Source organism: Melospiza melodia, chromosome 1, assembly GCF_035770615.1.
Source record: "Melospiza melodia melodia isolate bMelMel2 chromosome 1, bMelMel2.pri, whole genome shotgun sequence".
NCBI classification, from domain to species: Eukaryota; Metazoa; Chordata; class Aves; order Passeriformes; family Passerellidae; genus Melospiza; species Melospiza melodia.
In genome coordinates, this window is record NC_086194.1 from 101,273,312 (window position 1) to 101,294,624 (window position 21,313).

Here is a 21,313-nt window from a genome sequence, read left to right on the forward strand (position 1 = left end):
AGGGAGCATGAGATTTTAGTGGAGTTTGAAAATTTGCATTATGACCTGCTTTTTAAAAAGAAAATTTCTTGCAATTTTGTATCTTTTTGTTCAGTAATAAAATAGTAGTCTTATTTGGAATTCATTGATTTGCTGGAGCTTGAATGGATTATCAGCAACTTATTTCCACCACCAATACTGCTTTAATTTTCAGCTGAAGACTTTTAGCTTCCTACTTGCAGAGACTGATTTGTGAAGTTTTGTGAAGCTGTTTAACCACAATTTTATTATTCAAGGTATTAAAAGTTTGGAATTAATTATGTAAAGCTGCTGACCTGTCTTCAAAATGTCAGGTGTATCTTATATCTTCATGAGGAGATGAGAAGTCCCTCTCTTTGTTTAAATATTGGTTTACTTGAAGAAATTCTTCTGGTACATTGTTTGGAGGATGACAGGTTTATTTAAGAAATTGTAACAAAAGGAAACTGGTCTCTTGGTGAATTTCATGGAAGTGAAGACTTTTCATTTTTTAGCTTCTTGATAAGTGTTTCTTTGTTTTCTCAGTGAACCTAAAAAATGGAAGATGATGGTACTTGAGTTTCAAGAATTGAGGAAAAAATAAGTTGTATAGGCATGTGTTCTTTTATCAGTGGAAATATGAATAGATAATATTAAGTATAACATGGCAAGCTCAATGCAAAATTTTGTGTGATAATAGTAGCAAAAATTTACAAAAAACATTGCTCACTTCCTCAGTTTAAGCAATTAAAACCACCCCTCAATCAAGTGAAATGAGTGATTTTTCCATAACTATTCAGTAGAATGCCAAAGATGTAACAAAAATATGGAATGCAAGTTCAGTTAAAAATGGCAGAAGTCAGAAGAGTCTTTCACAAATTCAGCAGAAGCTGTATGTGAAGTTGACTTAAATGTATCATTCTTAATAAATCAGGTGAGAATTAACTCCTTAAGATAAACTCTTATTTTATATAATGTCACCATCTAGACTTGCTAACAGTAGAGAAAGTTACTTAAAATTCTTTAAGCATGGCCTATGTTGGCATGTCAAGTTTGCTTCTCTAGCACTTTAAATTTTAATTTAAAAATGGTTTGACTGCATTTCAAGAAAGTTATCTGAATATGTTTGAGTAATACTGAGGTATGTTTAAATAATGCTGTTATTTTAGGATTATTCCAGTCAGTGGTATGAAGGTTGGGAAGTTTCTTGCTCTGCAGGAGATGCTTCCTTGGCGAACCTTTTTCCTATTGATAAATTTATACTTTAGAGTTATCAGTGGTGTCATGGTCAGATGACTTGGAATGAGTTCTGAGACTCCGGTTATTCCAGAAGTTTAATAATTGGACTGCTAATCTGTGAATAACAGAAGAATAATGGAATAGTATAACAGAAGAGATTTTAAGCAAATTCTTGATATCTGTAATTGGCCTTGAGATGTTTTACATGTGCAGTTTCTAGCATTTAAAGTAAATTCATATTAAGAAATACCCAAAAGAGTGTTTTGTAAAAAATAACATTGAAAGCTTACAGTTAGATAGCTGTCCTTTGACTTGGCAAGTGATGTAAAGAGGAAATAAATAATAATCTAATATTGTTTTTGTTGGGTTGTTGTTTATCCCATATCTATTAAATTAGTAATCTTCTGTCCAAAAAATTCTAAATCCTCATTAGAGGGGCTTAGAACTAACACAAATACAAAATGCAGTCAGGTATCTTTCTGCCTGCTGTGCTGACTTTCCAGTGGTCATCCAGATTTGAGAAAGTTTCTTTAGCATTGTATTCTTTGACATATACTTGACCTAGTAAATTTTTAAGGGGGTTGGGGACTGTGTTCAATAGGAATTTTGCTAAAAAAGGACTTGAGTGCATTCTTTTCAGGAACAGGTACTTGGCTATGAACCAAAGGCAGAATCAGTCGCTCCTGATAAAACTGAATAAAATGCTTAGACCACGAGTTAGGACAAAACTTGTGAACTCTTCCCTTCCCCAGTTTCCCTGTTGGCAGATACTGAACAGTTCATTACTCAGCCTGCTGAGTATCAAAATTTCATGATACATTCCATAAGGAGACAAGTGATGTTTTGTGCTGCTCCATTCCTCTGGCTGAAGTGCTTATTCCTTCTGGGCCAGACCTGTCAGTCTGTCACTCCCTTTGGTACTGGGGGGGGAATTGGATGCCAGCGTATCTTTAGAGTTCTTCAGTCTCTGATAATTTTAAGCACATATTAAAGAAATCTACTGTTAGCAAATCCTTAAAACTTTAAGTTACTATTTCATAGTCTTTATCACTGTTTATCACTGTGTTGAGCAGTTTATTTGGGTTTTTGTTGTTTAGGGTTTTTTTTTTTTGAAAAATCCTTAGTGTTCGAACTGAGGAGCATAGCTCAAGCCTAGCCGACTTTTCTTCTTTGAACACAGTGTTTGCAAATTGGTCAGGCAAGAGACTTTTTCTCAACTGAATTTCTACTTACTACTGAAATTGGTAGAAGTGATGTGCCATTTGTTATTGAAGGTCTCTTGAATAGACTGGCATTTTTGCCTGAGTGCCTGAAGCAATATGCTGAAGTTTCTGTATCTTACAAGTAGCAAAAATACAGTATAATAAATTGAATAGTGTGGATAACATACCTGCTTTATAAATGCTTTTTTTCAGTAAAATTCTCTCCCTTAGAAATGCCTATGTTATTCACACTTTATTACCAGGAAAATTATATTTTCCTTAGTTAGATACAATTTTTGCAAATTCACTGAAAATAAAAGTACAGCAAGTCTAATTAATAAACATATAAGACCTTTCATTTCTTCATTGAAGAAATAGCTGGGATGCATTGTGACATGAGCAGACAGCTGCTGCTGTGTTGGTCAAGTAAATAAAATTGCAATTAGAGTTTTCCTGTACAGCTGTCAGTGTTCAATCTAATTTAGGCTACTTACTGTGAAGGGGTATATGGTAGTCTTTTTAGATATTTAATTTTAAGGATTGTCAAATCCAGTAGCCTCATAAGAGGCGAGGCTGCTGGAACCTAGACCTGCACAGACTGGAGAAATGGGCTGAATGGAACCGTATCAAGTTGAAATTCATAAATGGTTGCAAATGCATCTGGGATGGAGTATCCCCTTGTTACAACACAGCCGGGGATAGAAAACAGCCTTGCAGGAAAAGACCTTCAGGACCTTGGAGGTCTTTTCCAACCTAAGTGATTGTCTGAATTACTGTGATAGTTAGTGGTTCTCTGAGTCAGCAGTGTGTCCTTGCAGCAAAGGCCAGCTGCACCTTGGGCTGCAGCAGCAAAAGTGTAGCCAAGAGATCAGGACAAGTGATTCATCCCTTCTGTTTGAAGGGATCCATCTTGAGTGCCTCATCCAGTTTTGGGCATCCCACTATAGGAAAGACATCGGCATGCTGGAGCAGGTTCTGTGCAGGAGTGCCAGGAAGGCAGGTGGCCAGGGAGCACCTGGGGTGTGAGAAGAGGCTGAGGAAAGAAGGGGCTTTAACTACAAGAGAAGGGTCAGGAGGGGGCAGCTTCTGATTGCAACCAGGTAAAGGAAGGACATACAGAAGACAGGGCAAGAGTGTTCTCAGAGGTGCAGTGGGTAGAATGATGGGTGACAGATGGAAGGTGGAACACAGAACATTCTAATTAGGTGTAAGGTGTTTTTCAAAATGAATTTGGTTATACATTGTCGCAGGTTGCGCTGATACATTCTAGAGTTTCCGTCTGTAGAAATAATAAGGACTTTCTGTTCCCACCTAAATTTTCCTGTGTTTTTTATTACTATTTCTTCATAAATCCAGGGAATAGAATTGTATTAGTATTCTAGTGTTCTTTTTTTCCCCATAAAATGACAGGCTCCCCATGGAAGTGGTCACAGCATCGAGGCTGCCAGAATGCAAGAAGCATTTAGATAAGTCAGGCACATGGTCGGATTCTTGGGGCTGTCCTGTGCAGTGCCAGGATGATCTTTGTGGGTCCCTTTTGACTCAGGATATTCTATGATTCTTCTATTCAAGTATTTCAGAAAAAATCCCTCTCTTACCTGAACTGATGAATGTTTTTGCTTTTGCCTCTGAATGTGGGTGTTAAAATAAGAATATAGTTATTAAAATAAAGTTGAAAAATACACAGTTAGTATGGATTCTGGAGTAAAACATGAGCCAAAAGACAAAGATGTGTTTGTCATATTATGAGGACAGAACAGGGTTTTTTGATGCAAAGAGTTTGATCAGCAGTCCTGCAGATAAAATACTGCAGCTTTCAAGTAAAATTTATACACCATCATACATATTGAGCATACATTTCCTACAAAATACTTTAGCCTGCATTGTGGTTCTTTGTCAACTCAAGATTTATCAGTTAAATGTGTTAAACTGTTTCACATTGATTTGCTTACAGTAATATCTTCAAATGCTACTGGAAAGCTTCTAACTTGAAAACAAAAACTAAAAAATCTTTTTAATTATATGTAAATTAGAAAGCTAACTTTTAAAAAGAAAAAAAAATCAACAATTATTGCAGAGCAGAATTTAAAAGGATCAGTATTTTTTCATTAGCTATGGAAATGCCAATCATGTTTGTACTTATTTAATAAAAACAAGCTAATAACATGGCTATTTTTACCAGGATTTTAAATAGTGATGTTCTTTAAAGAGATGGACATTTCACCAGTGGGAAGAGAAGATTTTACTAAACTTTTGTCAGCAAATGCTGTAGCTTAAAATTAATCTCATTCTGTAATGTGTGTTTGCTTAGTAGTTCAGAAGCTGAATAAGCTTTAATTTTTTTTCACACACTGTTGTTCATCATTGTGGATTGTGTAAAGCTTAACAATTCATACTTGGATGAACTTTTGTCAACTGAATTAATAAAAAAGTTTATCTGAAATAAAATTAAAAATGGCAGTAAAAGCATGCAGGTTTTTGAAAATGCAAGATTGCGAAAATATTCATCACAAATTGTACAAGTCAGAATTCATTAGCTGTGATAAGAGAATATTTTGTAGGGTTTTTATTTGTTGTGTTCCGACCCCCCCCCCATCCCGAACATGCTAGTAAAAATATGTTGTGGGTTTCAAGGTCGAAGAGATTAAAAACATCCTACATTCTTTGCTAGGAAACCTAGTTTTGGTTATAATACTGTTAAGCCAGAATGAAAATGAAGTTAGCTGGAAGGAAGCATTCAATTAGAACAAAACAATGGAAAATGTCCATGAGTTTGTTGTGCCAGAAGGTTTTCATTGAAGTGTTTGCATTATTTGAGTGAGTCCTTTGCTATCTCTGGAAGGCATGAATCAAAAAAAGTACCTTTAAAAGCATCACTACTGTAAAAAAAAAAAACTAAACAAAACAGTGAAACACAGAGGTTTTCTTAAAAAAATTTGAAAAGATGGTATTTTTCTTACATTCAGAATCCTTAAGGAGTTCATTTCTATTATCTCAGAAACAAAGAAACTGAAGCAGCCTTTGTCAGACCATAATTTAGAATGAAAAATGCTTGCCGCTTTTTAAAAGGTTGGTTTGATTTGTTTTGTTGTTTTGATGTTTGTTTGTTTTTTTCCCATGTCAGTTTTCAGCCTAGAGCTTGACTAAGTCATTGAGGGATTCTTCCCCACACCATTCATCTTTTCCAATAATCGACTGAGCTACCACAAAAAATGTTTGTGACTTTGTTGGGTTGCTAGGATTGCTAGCTGATGGTTGATAGTCACTGTGCTAATGTGTACTCAGCTAGGTAATAGCTGGAATCCTTCTGAAAATAGCTGGAAGCACTTCTGAAAATTGAGCTACTGATTCCCATGCTAAATCACAGCATTTAGGCACTACTCATGATGGGAAGGTGCAGGGCTGGGTGCTGATCTCCTCACCCTTGGGAGCAGTGGTAGGGCTCGAAACAACATGAAGCCCTGAGCCAGGGGAGGTTTAAGTTGGACATCAGGAAAAGGTTTTTCACCTGGAGTGTGGTTGGGCACTGGAACAGGCTCCCCAGGGAAGCGGTCACAGCACCAGCCTGAGAGTTCAGGCAGTGTTTGGACAATGCTCTCAGGCACAGGATGTGACTCTTGGGGTGTCCTGCTCTGGGCCAGGAACTGGGAAACTCGATGATCCTTGTGGGTTGCTTCCAACTCAGCATATTCTGTGTTTCTCTGATTGTGAAATCTTGGAAATCAGAATTTTGTGGAATACTGTAAGTTGTCCAGAAGTAGAGTGGGCAGATTCTGCTTGTTGTTGTAACTGTGTACCTAATTTCCAGGCCTAATTTCCTACACAGTTTGACATCAAATTGATGCTCCTGGTGTTGTGTTTGCCACCACATATAAGAGTGTCTGAGTCATAGAAAAGGTCAGGGAAATACCAGGGATAATATTTTCAATGCTTCAGTATCACCTTGTACTTGGTACCTCTTGACCTTTCGATTGTGAGACCTAGAGACCTGAAATGTGATGAACTCTGTATGCTGTTAGGCTTGGTCAATAAATTAGTTTGAATCCACCAAGAGAAGAAGATTTGAAGAAAATGTCACTCTAGGAAGTAAATTATGGCTGGAACAGTTACACAATTAATACTGGTAATGTGCCTACTTAATTATATTCTGAAGAATGACATTTTACTGGATTAAAGTATCAGATTTGTGAAATGATCATTCTATACAATCTGATTTTAGATTAAGTTTGAGCTTGTTTGTCCTCAGTTTGTAGTACGTCCAGCGTTGAAGGAAATGGTTTAAAAAATACTGAGATAAGGAATTGGTACCGGAGCAAAAAAATGAGATAGAGTCAAAGGTTGTCCACTTTTTTTGTTTTTATTTCAATTACTAGAATATTTGTAGCTTCTTTGTGCTGGTTCTCCACAATGAGATATATCAAGAAAAAGTTTATTAGATTAGTCCAGTTAGCCTCTGCCAAAAACTAACTAGTTTCATAGTTTTGGAACAGATAAGCTTCTGTTGCTAAAAGGCAAGTTTCCAGCATATGTTCAAATAATCAGGTTTGGTGTAATTTTGTTTCTTACAGTACATCCATATCTTTTACAGCAATAATATGGATCATATAATTCCCAAATAGATAAACCTCTGAAGGCACAAGCTCCAACAGGACTTTTAAAACACCCTTTCTACAGATATTCTCCCTCTTTTTCTGCTTGCTGAATACCCTCCCGGGATGCCATCCCCATGAGAGAAGTAACACAGTAATATCCAGCATTGCCAAACTCATTACATTGGCGCGTTAATGAAATCAAGTATCAGATTTTTATTTAATTTCATAAAGAGAAGATATGTCAGTAAGGATATGGACATTTTTCTGCCCTAAGAAAGGCTCTTAAAGTCTGAAAGCCTTATATGGGGCTGCCAATTGTCACTTATATTCCCTCTCAAGCTTTTCATTATGTCTTCTGTTTTATTAATACAGAACATACAGGAATAATACAGGAAAAAGAACATAAGCAAAAGCACAAAAAAGCAGAATGACAACAGAAAAAGCTGATACTTTACTTATCAACTTTTACTGATATGTGGGCCAGTGAAGACTGTACTTAATAGTAAATTCTCTACCTTAGTGCATTTTTGGCAGGCTAATAAGTTATTTGAAAACGGTTTTCAAATTTTGCGTTCACAATTTCAATGTGTTTTTGAAAACCTGACACTTGTGTATGGCTAATATGAAATATACATGGAATTGCAGATCTTAGGAAATATATTGTTAATGTAAAACTTGGTTATGTCTTACAAAGTGAGGTTCTGTGTTCAGCCTGCTGTTCACAAGCTGTTTGTTGAAATATCAGGACACTTCAGTTTATCATAAGGGGTTGATAAGCAAACTGTAGCAGTTTGCCCAAGGACACAATAATAAAAACTATCATTTGAAACTTAAGGATATGTAGAATATCTATCAAGAATGGGACACGAGTGACAAGTCTATTTCTCTGCAGCCCTTCTAGCTCTCCTTGCTGGGCACTGCTTTAATAATTGGACAGCATTCTTTTTGTTCCTATCCTTCCTTATTGTATGTCAAAATGTTTTTGGATTGGTTAGGAGGAAGACAAAATTGAGAATATACTGAGAGAAAGTGCCTTATTATTAAAAGTTCTTGAATTTAGAGTGCTTGAAGGCAAGTTTGATAAAACTTCTCCAGGAATGCTCGTTTTTAGTGCTTACTGCTTGTGAGTCAAAGGTACTAGATAGTGATTTTGTGATATCTTAGATGTAGAATACAGCTGAGAACAAATCCTGTAACGTGGTGCCAGTAAAAAATGGCCATGGGCAATTGACATCAAACATTGAAACAGAATTAAGGTATCCAAGATGCTTCAAGATGTCAGTTCTGAAAAACTGTGGACAGAGACCAAAGTGCTATCTGCTTTGTAGATAGATACAAAGTTGCTTGCTGCTTTTTATAGAACCAGGATTTCAGTTGTTCCTTATTTTGATAAGCTGCACCTTCCAGGTTGAGTATTTCCTTTCCAAAATGCACATACTGAGGTTTTGAAGGGAATTTCAGCTAAGCAACTTGCTGTTTTTATAAATTTGTACCAAAAGACATTGCTGTTATCAGAGGAATTAAACATAGCTTTGCACAGAGTTATGGAGATAATTCCCTATTTTCCTACAGTGCTTTTGCTTTCTATCTAATGTGGTGTATGATGGGGCAGAATAGTGGAGCGTGGAGGGAAGTCTCTTCAGTGTTGTTCCATCCTTCCTTCCATGTTGTCAGGGTAAGGAGGTGTCCTTTGAGTGCAGTGGCAAGAGGTTAAGAAGCAGATTTCCAGCTGCATTTAACATCCCAGTTAATGCATGGATGGGGGAAGGTTAGAGGGGAGGAACCTTTGTTCAAAATGTGGATGAGGCATCTGGTAGAATGCAGATTCAGTCTATAAAGTGTAGATTGGTCAAAATTGGAGACTTGAGAAGTGAAGAGTGGGTTGAAGAAGGATGAGGAAGAAACAGGAGCAGAGAAGAGCAGAAGAGGTGGCTAAGGCAGAGGAGTCAGGGAGCTATGTTCTTTCCTTACAGCTGGAGGATCAAAGACTAAAGTTGAAAATATCCTTTTATCCTGGCTACTCAGTGTGAGAAATCTCAGAGTAATTGCTGAAGAGATCTTGCTGGCTTCATTTGTGGCTATAAGCAGTCATCACATCTTTGCATGGATTCCTGATCTGATTATTAGGATCCCTGCATGTCTGGAAAGCTGTACAGAGAAATAAGAAGCAATACCTGACAGGGTTTCAAATGAATCTTTCCATTAGCAGCATTAGGCAGTAGAACAATTCCACAGATATCATTCCACTGGATTGCCTTCAGCTATTACAAGGAGATAGATAGATAGTTCTTTTCCTAATGCACGTTTTGCGAGTTGTGAAATCTATTGGTCCTGTAAACAAGTGTCCCTCCAGACAAGTATGACTTATCCCTCAAGCATTTTAGAAATGAAGTGATCATGAAACAGAAGTTGTGTAACAATGCATTTGTACAAGGACTAAGTCAAAATGCAACCAGCTGAAGGTGTCCCAGAATTCCAGGTATACCTTTTCTTCCTGTGCGTGTGTTTCACCAGTAAAAACAAAGCCAATCTTTTTGATTTCTTGAGGGGAAAAAAAAAGTCTGATGTTGAGTTTCAAAGAAATATTTCAAAGAACTTTTGCAGTCAGGCATGGTAATTTCTCTCCCTTTACCACCCCTGCCTTCTGGTTCTCACCATCTGATCTTGTGTAGACAACCTTGAATTATGTCTGGAGCATCCACTCTTCTGATATCTTTCTTCTTCAACCCTGCCTAAATTTAAATTCCATCTAAATCACTAGACTGTAATTTGAGCTGTAAAATAGAGCTCTTACCTCATGCTCTCAGTACTTCCTTGCTTTGACAAGTCCTGCCCACCTTTCAGTGCAGATATGGGAACAGTTACTAAAGGTCCCAGCCAAACCCTCATCCTGGCTACTTTATCTGTCCCTAGCAAGTTATTTTTCTATTAAGGTGGCATTTTTTGAGTTCTTGATTTTATTAAAGCATACTTATTTTCCAATGCAATCTTAAGAAACTGATTTTCAGGAGAAATGTATTGGTGGAAGTTACAGACTTCCCAGAAGTCACAGCTCTCAAAGATATACTCCTCTTGGCAGTAGTAATTTCTGCAGTCAGAGCAACAGTGGATCCTGTATCTTGCCGTGATTCATCTTGATAAAAAAAAGATTAATTTTGTTGTATTTAGCTGTAGTGTTTGATACAGCAAATTTTAAACTTACCAATTCACTTCGAAAACAATTTGGGGGTGGGTTTTTTTTTTCTATTCTTTTATCCTAACTTTAGAAATTGACTGTTCTAATGCTCTTAATTATTAGGTATTCTCTCCTTGCTGATATGTGATAATTGGTCCAATTATCCTTTGTGTTGTCTGTATACTTTTCTGTTGGATTGACATGAACTTCTTACTGGTGCTGCTACAACTGTGACTGTTCTGTAGTGGAAACTGAGCTATGCGTTCTTTGATACTCAAGTATTTCAACTACCAGAAGGGCTCAGGAAGTATTACTAGTATATTTAGTTGAATTCCATGAAAGGCATGAATGGACACAGTTCTATTCCACTGGCATCTCAGAACTGGATAGCAGTGTACTTTGAATGGCTAGGTTTAGATGCTTTCTAGGCATGTTGCCACTTCAGCAGTTAAGGAATATTTTATAGACTTTATTACATTAAACTTAGAGGAGCTTTTAAATCTCTCATGCTTTCAACTCATAGATGTACTCTCAGCTATTGCTAATTGTGAATAAATACTGTGCCTCCTGCTGGCTTTCCTTTACCCCTTTCATTTTTACCTTGTTCTCTATCCTGCTTGTTTGTACAAACATGCAGTGAAAAAACCCAAAGACCAAAACTAACCAAACAAAAAAAAACCCAAAACCAAGCAAAAACCCAAAACTTTTGCACACATCTCTCACTGCTTCTTTACTCTCTATAGAGCAATATACCCCAACTCCCCAGCTATAGAGAAGGAAAATTTAGTACAAATGTTGCATTTATGTTTGTTCTATTATCTTAACTAGAACAAGATTATATACCTGTATTTTCATTTAAATCTATTTTCTGAATTTTGTCTTGAAAGTCTTCAACATGCATATTATCACAAAGCTGGCTGTGAGTGCAGCTGCAATAGAATTCATGTTGAACTGAATACAGTGTGAAGTTTGCCTAATTTCAAATATCCTATGAAAGTTACCTTAAATGTTCCCAATAGAGCTACTGACTTTATAGCCTTATTCATGAATGGCTAGCTGGAGTCAGTGGCTAACCTGAAAAGAATGTCTTTAGCTTGGGTAAGAATGCTTTCTTCAAAGCTTATCAGAAACGGCATTAAAAAAAATTAAAGGGCACCAGTTGTTGGTAGAAAAGTTTTAGTTTCAGGAGGACTTCAACGAGCTTCACAGCAATGGCATTCCTCCCCCCACTAGTGAATCCACACTTTCAAGAGGATTAACTTGGTAGTAGGTTCTATGGATTCTGGCCAGTACTTCCAGGCTCCCTTCTGGGTTTGAGCACTGCTCTCCAAACCTATTTGTTAATGAACCCCTATCAGTAAAACATTTTTGAGCATGGACCCACAATATATGGTTATTTATTTATCCATTACATTTGTGTACTATTGTATTAATATATTATGAACCTTATGAACCCCCAGAAATTAAAAAAATATGGGATAAAAAATGAAGTAAACACAATAAAAAAAATGTTTCTTTTATGTGGTGATGGTACAAAAAGAATTTTTTCCTGCACTCCAGCAACTTGTGTTGTGGAATGCCTGGAGTATCTGCATCCCACTTTGGAGAGTGCTGGGATGGAGGACTAATCTCTCAGTGGTAATAACCTTTCTGCTGAAGAGTCTGATTGAAGCCTTTTAGAAGCAGTCCTGCTTTAGCTCAGGCTCTGCAAGAAAGGTGTGCAGGACAGTAGTGTTGGCAAGATGAGCAAGGGAGCTGTGGATGGGCGGATGGGAGTTTCCCTCTCACCTAAACCATGTGAGAGCTGCAGTCCTCCTTTGACAGCATCAGGCACTGTGTAGGGAATGCAGAGGCAGCAGCAACAACTACATCAAAGTTGTAGTTTGCTTCTTCTCCCCCTTTCACTGCCTTTTCCCCCCATTCTCACAGTGTGAAAGAGAGATGTCATTATTATTTTAATTTTTGGCCTAGGTTTTGGGTTTACTGAATAATATGTACAGTTATCTTTACAGTAGGTTCATGCCACACTTGGTGTAGTTCCCAGTACCTAAGGGATCTTGTCCTTAAAGGCAGGTATTGCCTGTACTGGGATAAGTTCTGTTCTGTAAGCTGAGGCATGTGCAGTTGGGGTACTATTATGCCATTCCTTTTCACTTTTAGATCACTCATGAATAAATTTGTTCATTCTAAATACCAATTGTAAGTAGTATTGAAATCTAAACCCATTTCAAGCACGTCAGGCTAACACAGGAACAGCATTTCAGCAGCATCGATCTGACAGTGTTAGTCTGCATGGAGCCACTTTTAGTCAGAACACCAGACTAGTAGGTAGAGAGCATTACAAGAATTTGCTTTAATACACTCACAGGACCCATTCAGTTATAATCAGTGCTTTGTAGTTCAGCTATCTGATTTTCTCCTTCTTGTTGATTCACTGAAAGCTCTGGCAGATCTTTGGAAGCTCATGGCCAAATAATTTGTCAATGAAATGTATTGGATGTAAATTGGTAAATGTAGCTGTTAGGAGGAATCATTGCAAATTTCTGATGAGAACAGAAGACCCTATTAATAATTTGAAGTAATCATCATCTCCACTTTCTTTCTTAGTCTGCTAAATATATTGCATCACAATATATTACATGTTGCTTCCTAGGGATATGTAAACATAAGGGCATAAGGAACTCTGTATATTTATGAAAGGCTTTTGCAAAAAGCTTTCTGATTTCCTCCATCCAGTCCATGTTAATCGTGTTGAAGAAATGAGCCAGAGATGTAGTTTATCCGTACTTAATGGTGTTTATAAATCTGCTCTTGAAAAGTGCAATGTACTTTATGCAGTAGATTCTAGAAGTTAATCTGAAACAGCTTCTGTAGCAGCATTTGTTTCCCAGCTTTTGTTTATGATGTAAAAGATACCTCCATTTAGATGTCAGAAGACTAGGACTTTTATTATAGGGTATTTTCTCATCCACCTCTTCTCCTTTCCTTTCCTCCTGACTTATATCGTCATAGTATTCTCAATTAGTGCCATAATTAAGAAGGCACTGCATTTATATTTGAAGAGAAAGACTTTAAGACTTTGACCTTCCTTGAGTCTTTATTTTTGGCACTAATCTGAAGAGGACATTGTGCACTACCCTCCTTACCACTATAAGAATCTAATTGTACTACAAGTCACTTTTGTTCTGATTTTGAACTGTTTTTTAAATCCATGTAAATCTTTCTATAGTCAACTCTACTAATAAAACCTAAATATGGACTTATTTTAGTGGCTTTAGAATAATAACTGTTTCAATATTAATCTCTGTTTCTGCAGTGAGACACTGGTACTATGTTGCTTTACTCCTTTGCAGTGCATTTAGATGACAATTTATATTCAGCTTAGAAGAAAAACCCAACAACAAAAAAGGGATATTTATATAATTACAGTAAATGCCCTTTTTCATGCTATTAAAATAATCTGTGACAGGAACCACCTAACATCAAGGATATTTCAATAAGCATGATTTTTATCCCTTGATGAATAAAATTTAAAGAAGGCCCTGTTACCATGCATAATATAACCCTTGTCAGGTTTTGATTATTTAAAGCATTTTTTGAATATTTAAAGCATTTAGGGAAAATGTTGGTTATGAATTACTTTTATTTTATTCAAAATAATGCAGGATACACATAGCGAAGAGATACAATTGTGGCTAGTCATTTAGAAAGATATTGTGGTTAATGTACAGCTTTGTGCATTAATGTTGACTTTAGTGAAAAGGAGTACTGCATTTATTGAATGTTTTGATATTAGCAAATCATTATTTCAGAGTGCAGCCAGCCTAGGGTACAATTTTTTGGATCTTAATTTTTTTTTTTTACTCTATCCTGTTATGATTTAAAGCTATATTAAGTGATTCTAAGCAGTAATAATGCTAAATAGTCCTAATCTAATCCAATTATAAAGATAGGATTTTAAAGGTTTATTTTACTTTTATTTTTTTCAAATTATACCCAGGAGTAAGTTGTTTTGATGTTACTATTGCTGTTCAGAGTTCAAGTGGCTTGAATTAGCTTGTGAGGTACAGCAGATCTCATGAAAGAAACTACAAGAATATTCTTAATCTCATTTTTGTACTTTTTGAAATCTCATTTTTTCAATCACTTCTGTATTTTTCTTAACATTTCAGTTCTGCTTTAGATTTTGCCATATTTATAGCAGTTTCTTCTCTTTCCTTTTCTCTTCTGTTGATATTATAAATGTGTAGGCCTTTTGGTGAGCAGTGATCTGTTCTGTATGATTCAATAGTTTTGCCACCCTGGAATGTCTGATGAGGTAAATAATTTATTTTACTGGAGTGATGTCATATTCCTGAGTTTCAAGACCCAAGGGCCCTGAAGTCTTAATGACTGCAAATCCTTACCAAGTAACCTACTCTGATAAACAAGGTGTGTCTAAAAGGACAGAGATTTTTATTCTCTGTTGATATCTCTGGTTCTCATCTAGGAGGAGATACAGGATTTTCCAATCTACTTTCTTTAGAATCTCCGTACCACTTTCTCTTTTGGCTTTGGTGGCATCTTGTTATTTGCTTCTGCAAGAACAATGAATTGCTTTTCCATCACTTGATGGTGATGATAGGCCCCTCCATGTTCTGCTAATTCAATAAATGGTTCCTGGGTCAGAGTCAGGGGACACAAGACAAGAGGCAGTGTAGTTTGGAAAAAATGGTCATGCTGTCATTGGTACTGATGATCAGTCAGCAGTCTGACTGAGAAAAGTACTTTTATGAAGGTCTGTCAGAAATACTGCATGCTACATTTCTTGATAGTCACTATAAATAGAATATTATAAGCAAACACATGCACTTATTGCAGCTAAAATTTTATGATTTTCAATGAAATGTGCTTGCCTTCCTGCCTTGGGTTCCTTTGAACTGCTAAGTCTGAAAGTCTTCCAGTAAATGTTGCTGAAGTTTGCAAGTAATCTATTAAAAAATTAATCCAATAAACCTGTTTTGACTGATGTTTAATTTTATTGCAGACAAATAGGGATACCATGCAATGTGACTTGTAAGTGGGCAGCAAGCCTTTTAGTGGAAGATACACATCTTGCAGCCAGTTTTCAATTCATTGACTGCTCATTATTTCATTGGTATTGCTTGGGTAAAGAAGTTAGAAAATGACCTTTGATTTTGCCTGTTTAAATGCTGCATCATTCCTATGGAAAGGAATGTTCTGTGGAAGCAGAACAAAAGGTAGTAAATACAAAATCGGAAGTACATTCTGTAGATTTGCTTCTGTGTTTACTTTAACTTAATATGTCATAGTTAAGGGTTAATCTCCAAGAAAAACAAAACAGAAAAAATACAAAACTCCCACCTTACAGCATCTGGTTGACATTGGTCCTTCTTGTAAGATGGAATTGCAAGAGAAAGCAGAGGCTTCAAAACAACCTATACAGTCGCAGTTAAATTTAAACAATATGTATTAAATTACAAGTTCTCTTTTGTGGAACTTGAGACCCCTGAATATCTCTAGGAATAAGATTATAAAGAGCATCAGGGCAGAAATTCAAGGTGATTTCCTAATGGACCACTTTTATGATCCAAGGTGAAATCTTAATTGCTTTTTATAACACAGTTTGAACAGAGATAAATATTGAAGTTTTACTTCTCTGCTGAATTGTCATGCTTCTTTTTAAAAGGAAGGGACCTAGGTGCTGTACCCTGTGGAGGCAAGTTGATTTCCTTCTTTCAGTTCTTTTGTTCCCATGTGCAGGGAAATGGGAAAAAAGAAAAAGGAAAAGAAGAAGAAATGAAAAAAAAATAAAAGGAAAAAAGAGCTTTATTTGCATGGAGGAAGGGCAGGGATTGAATGAAGCATTCAGTTCTGCCAAGGCCGCCATTCTCTTCTGTGGCATCAGTACCCTGCCAAGATTGTCACACTGTGATAGCTCCTTTATTTTGAAGTTGGAGACTTTCTAAAACTAGGAGCTTTTAGGCCTGTGGTTTTGCAGTGTGGTAGCATGAAGCCTGTTGGGAAGGATTCAGCATCAGCTACTGCCTGGAAAAGCTTGGCCAGTTCTGTTTGAGCAGAAGGCTTGCAGTGAAGGAAATGGCAACAGAGGGGAGGAATAATGAATGTGATATAAAGTCTCTTTACTTTTTTGATAGGACAATAAGCACAGTTAGTGTGACTTTTCTTATCTTCTCCACTGCATCTTGATGGCCTTTAGGTAGCATTAGGGGGCAAAGCTATTAACACTAAGGAAAAAAGATTCAAATACATGAGGACACACAGCCTCTTATGGGAAATATAGCATCTAAAATGGCATTGCTTACTTTCTGAATGCAGTTCAAAATGCCTTCAAATGCCAGTGTTAACTGCATTGGGTATTCCAATAAGTGTGGTTATTTTCCCAAAATACCTTTTTTTAAATAAGTTTAAACAAGCTCAATACATTATTAGAAGTTATGGCAACCATAGGGATTTCCAGCTATTACTATAAGAAAAGAAATGCCTTACAGCTCAGATTAATTTTTTTTCAATATTGCAGCATATGATTATTTTCATATTTCATCTAAATTCATGAGCTATACAATAATTACTGCAGGAAATATCTTCTATGTAAAAAGCTGAGTTTTTTCCTCAGAATCAAAATTATGAAAATTATATTAGGCAATTCTTTGAAAGTCTATTGTGAGTTCTTCACTGGTTTCCAGATTTTCTCTGAGATTTTAAGCATGTTGTAAGTAAAAAAGCCTAAAAGTTCAAGTGTTCAAAATAGTTAATAACTATTAAAGGTAGCGCTCAATTACATTCAAAATTGTGATATTTTGGATACTATGAGTTGTTCTACTGGTACTTGGGGAATAAAGGCAACTTTAAGGTTTCTGTAGTGACTGGCTTTATGTGCCTTACAATCTCATTGCCCTTGGCCACCAGTTGTCCAGACCTGGAGTTCTGGGTGTCTGGTTCTAGCTCCATCACTGTCTGTTCAACCAAGTTCTTTTCAAGTGGAAGCCAGCTGTGCCTTTTGGTTCTTACTTCACCTATGAATTTTTCATAGTTTTAATCTGTTTTGCACTTGAAACTTTAAATTTATGCTTGCTCTTGTGTCATGGTAATGACATACCAGGGACAGTTGGTGTACTGTAGCAAGGCACCTGTCATTGCTGCCTTGGACACAGGACAACTGTGTAATAAAATGTAAGTGGTGTTAAGGAACCGTCCCATTTCAATGAAAGCTATAAAAAATGTATACTAAGGCTTTCACAGACATTTTTAGAGAGTATCTGTAAAGAAAAAAAGCTGTAGCAAATAAAAAGGCAAGGAATTACTTAATGGGGACTAATTAAGCATTCTCTGAACTAATTATACCTGAAAATCTCTTCTGAATGTATTCCAGTGCTTCACCTGCAGAAAATGTATACTGCTTCTCTGATAGATAGTGTTGTCAGTTTTACCAAGTGTTGCAGCCAAGTGGCAATATATTTGTTCTCTTTGAGATGTGTACAGGATGACTGCACTTGCAGGCTGGCTGCGAGAGTGACAGTGACACAGAACTTGCTTTTTATTTTGCTTATGCTACTCCATAAACGTATAGGCAGGTCATGCTTGAAATGAATGTGTCACCATTACTTTGCTATACACTGGTATCTTTAATGTCATTTCCATTTCATTACCCTACCCAGAGCAATTTAAGTTATCTGTGATAGCATTCTTTGTCTGCTGTCAACATAGTATTGGTAAGGCATTCAGGGGCCAATGGAAAATAAATGAAGAGTGTGGGTATCCTTGCCCCCCTGCAAGATAAATTTACAGAATGGTACACTAATAATGCTCAAGTTTCTAGAAAACTTTCCATGTCTTTCCATGTGGGCTAGCTTTCAGCCTGAAAATGTATGACACTGAGACCAAGTGTCCCTGTCCTAAGGGCACAGAGCCAGTTTGTAGGTTTTCCTTTTCCAGTCCCATTTCCTTGAGGAGCACTGAATGTCTGTTGTAGGTAGCCATGTCTTCAGCCTTGTGGATGGTTGTGTCACCCAGGGGCACCTTGGATTTATATTATGGGTAACTTCTCTCCTGGATGGACCTCTTGCATGTGCACTACAGCTTGTGTTCAGGTCTGTTCCCAGCCCTATCTCTGGATGCTTGTGACTCAAGCCCCTAGATGGATTCTAGACCCAATCAGTTACTTCACTGCTTCAGAAACTGTAGGTAGACTGATACCAGCACCCTGTCTGCTCAATTCCTTGGCAAGAGTGAGTAGGTTACCCACAGCACAGTGTGGGCCATTGAGCACACCGAAGATTAGTCCCTGGATGTTTCTTCATAAGGGTCTTCTGTCCTTGGGGGCTTGAAGACTTCTATCCTGAAGGATTCTCCCATGTGATGATCCTGGTTCTGTGGGTGGGGGTATCCAAATGAGATCAAAGCTCAGGTGCTGTGTTTCCGTATGAGAATGAGCTCGGGATCCCTGCTACAGAGACATGCCTGTTTTGCTACCCCCAATGTCTGGTGGTGGTTTAGGGTCTTCAAAGACGAAGGTTTTCATCTCCATGAAGACAGTGCAGCCCCTGGTCAGCTTGCACATTGCAGTGTAGTGTAAGAAGCACTAGAAAGTAGCTCTGAGCCCCTAAGCCTTTCAAGAGCCTTTTGGATGGCATACGAATGTTTAGTGAGTGTTGGGTGTACCTCTGGAACAATGTTTTCAGCTAAATTTCCTCCTAAAAGGATCTAGTTAGCATACCCTGTACCAATTCTGCAAGCTGAACTGGCATTCCAAAGGGTCTTTGCTTCATGGATTGGCTTCAAAATGATCCTACTGCTTAAGACTGAAAAGAGTACCATAGATGCAGCCTTAGGACATAGGTTCATCTTATGATGACTGCCTGCCACTGAAAGGAGCAAGAGTTGTCTTGTGCTCACATCACTTTTTGTGTGCTCCTTCTGCTTCCTCTTCTGAGTTCTACTGTCACACTAAATGTTCTCTGCTTGGAGGGAAAGCTAACTCATGAAAACCTCTGAGTTTTCCCTCAGATCAGCAAGCTGAGGAGAGCCACAAGAGAGTTGCACAATTACTAAATTTAACTCAAGGGAAGTGTCAGAAAAGCAGGGAGAACACAGGTCTACCCCCTCTGGCCTCCGCCTGCTGTTAGATTGAATTAAGTCTAATATGAAAATACACCCTGAAGGAGAAGCATGTGAATTTATTTAGAGAAGATTATCACTGTTGCTACTGGTTGAGAATTCACACAGCTGAAGAGTCACTGTTTAAGAAATGTGGTGGAATTCCCCAAATTCCTGAGATTTTTTTTTCAGCAGATAATAAGCATTGTCAGATGTCTCATGTAGGTCTTTCCTGACAAATGGAAAAACACTGGATTTGTGTTTGGTTTTCTTCTTTTATTCTGACCTTCTCAGAAGAATGAAAAAAATTCAGAAACTAACAGTGAACTGTTATAATCAGTATGATATTCACAGGCAGATGCAGTAGCTAATGCACCACTAAGATCATGCTTCTTTTATTCATCTTTCCAAAATCTTTTTTAGTATGAGGTCAGTGTTTTTCCAAATTTTAATATGGTTTTGTGTATCTGTACTTGCATGATGATAAAGATAAAAGTTTTGTATTGTATTTTTCTACCTATAATTTACAAAACTCATATTATCGGCTTTCTTTCCAATCTATTTATCTTCTTCTAAGAAAAAAACACCACCATAAAATGCCATATTAAAACACCACTCAGTCTAGGATTGAATTTTGAGTCTCCTGCTGGAACTACTCTCAGCTCACTTTGAGCTAAACTGAACAGAAACAGCGGGAGAGTATTCTATTCCCTAAATATACATTTTGTAAGAAATAAGGTTATCTAATTAGAGCATATTAGTTGTGGAAATGGGGAAGTCTCAGTGCTGATGTATGGGCAGATTAAGGTGGAAGTTTTAAAATAAAATCTTTTGTATTCTTGTACTGTAAGTTGTTTCTTGCTGCTTTTGTACACTAGCAGCTTGTGGAGATTTTTCCAGATGGAACAGGTACCATACATTTCCTCCTAGGCTCCTAAGGGTCTGGGCTTTTTTTCCCCAGAGATTGCTCTGCAGTGTGGCTGACGTCTGCTTTCTGCTCTGAGCAGAGCCTCTCCCTACTGGGCATTTCTGCCTTTCAGCCTCATCCTGGAAGCCCTTCCTCTTCCCTCTGGATAATTGTTCCGAGTGCAGCAGCCAGGAAAGATAGCTGACCACGCACACTTTTAGCAATAATAGCAGATAATGTTTGTGCATCACATTCAACAGCACAATTTGCCCAACACACTGTTAAATTATGAAGACAGAAGCAGATACCAAGGAAGATCCTTTGGCCTTAATTAAATCCTGCAGTTGTTGTGAGCCTCTTGTAGCTAGGACAGTCCAGATTTAGTACTAGGTGTGTGTCAAATGACTACAACTGAATGGTTGAACAATTTGAGGTATCTGATGTTTATTATATCCATTACATTAAGCATGCTTTGGGAAAGTGAAGTGAGATAAACAAATCTAGCTATGGAGACCTTGGCTGAACTGACAATTCCATGGCTACTATTCATGAAACCAAAATGATTTTTCTGCTGTGAAAAATGCACATGTGAGTATGTCCAGCAAGGTTGTGACAGGACATATTGAAGTATGTAAGTTTGTGTGTTGGAGATTTAGACAGAAATTGCCAAGTAATTGCTTCTGGAGAGTGCTTAAGGATTGTGCTAGAACAAGCTTTAGAGTCATTATTTACAGAGAATTTGCATACATGGCATTTTATCACAAATTTTGCTGACCTCAAGGAGGACCCACATCTGTTTGTCACAGGTACTCCCTGCTCCCCTGGTACCTTCATTGTTTTGCCTAGGGTCCCCAAGGAACCTGTCTCTCCCCATAATATTGGGTGAAATTGTTGTGTCTCTTCTGGTTGCACTTCTGAGTTTCATCCAACTGAAAAAAACAACATAAGGAAGTCAAGAATAGTCCGAGACAAAAACTAGTCCAAGGCACAACCATATGAATTTTAATAAGGGCGAGTGGTGGATTCTACACCTGGGATGGGACAACCCTGGATGTTCAGACAGACTGGGGAATGAGAAGCTGGA

At 37.4% G+C, this 21,313-nt stretch overlaps 1 protein-coding gene across 4 annotated transcripts in view; it reads left to right on the forward strand.

The window, feature by feature from the left end:
* Nucleotides 1-21,313, forward strand: part of CTNND2 (catenin delta 2) — a 640,896-nt gene that overhangs the window by 250,818 nt on the left and 368,765 nt on the right. The window lies entirely within an intron of this gene.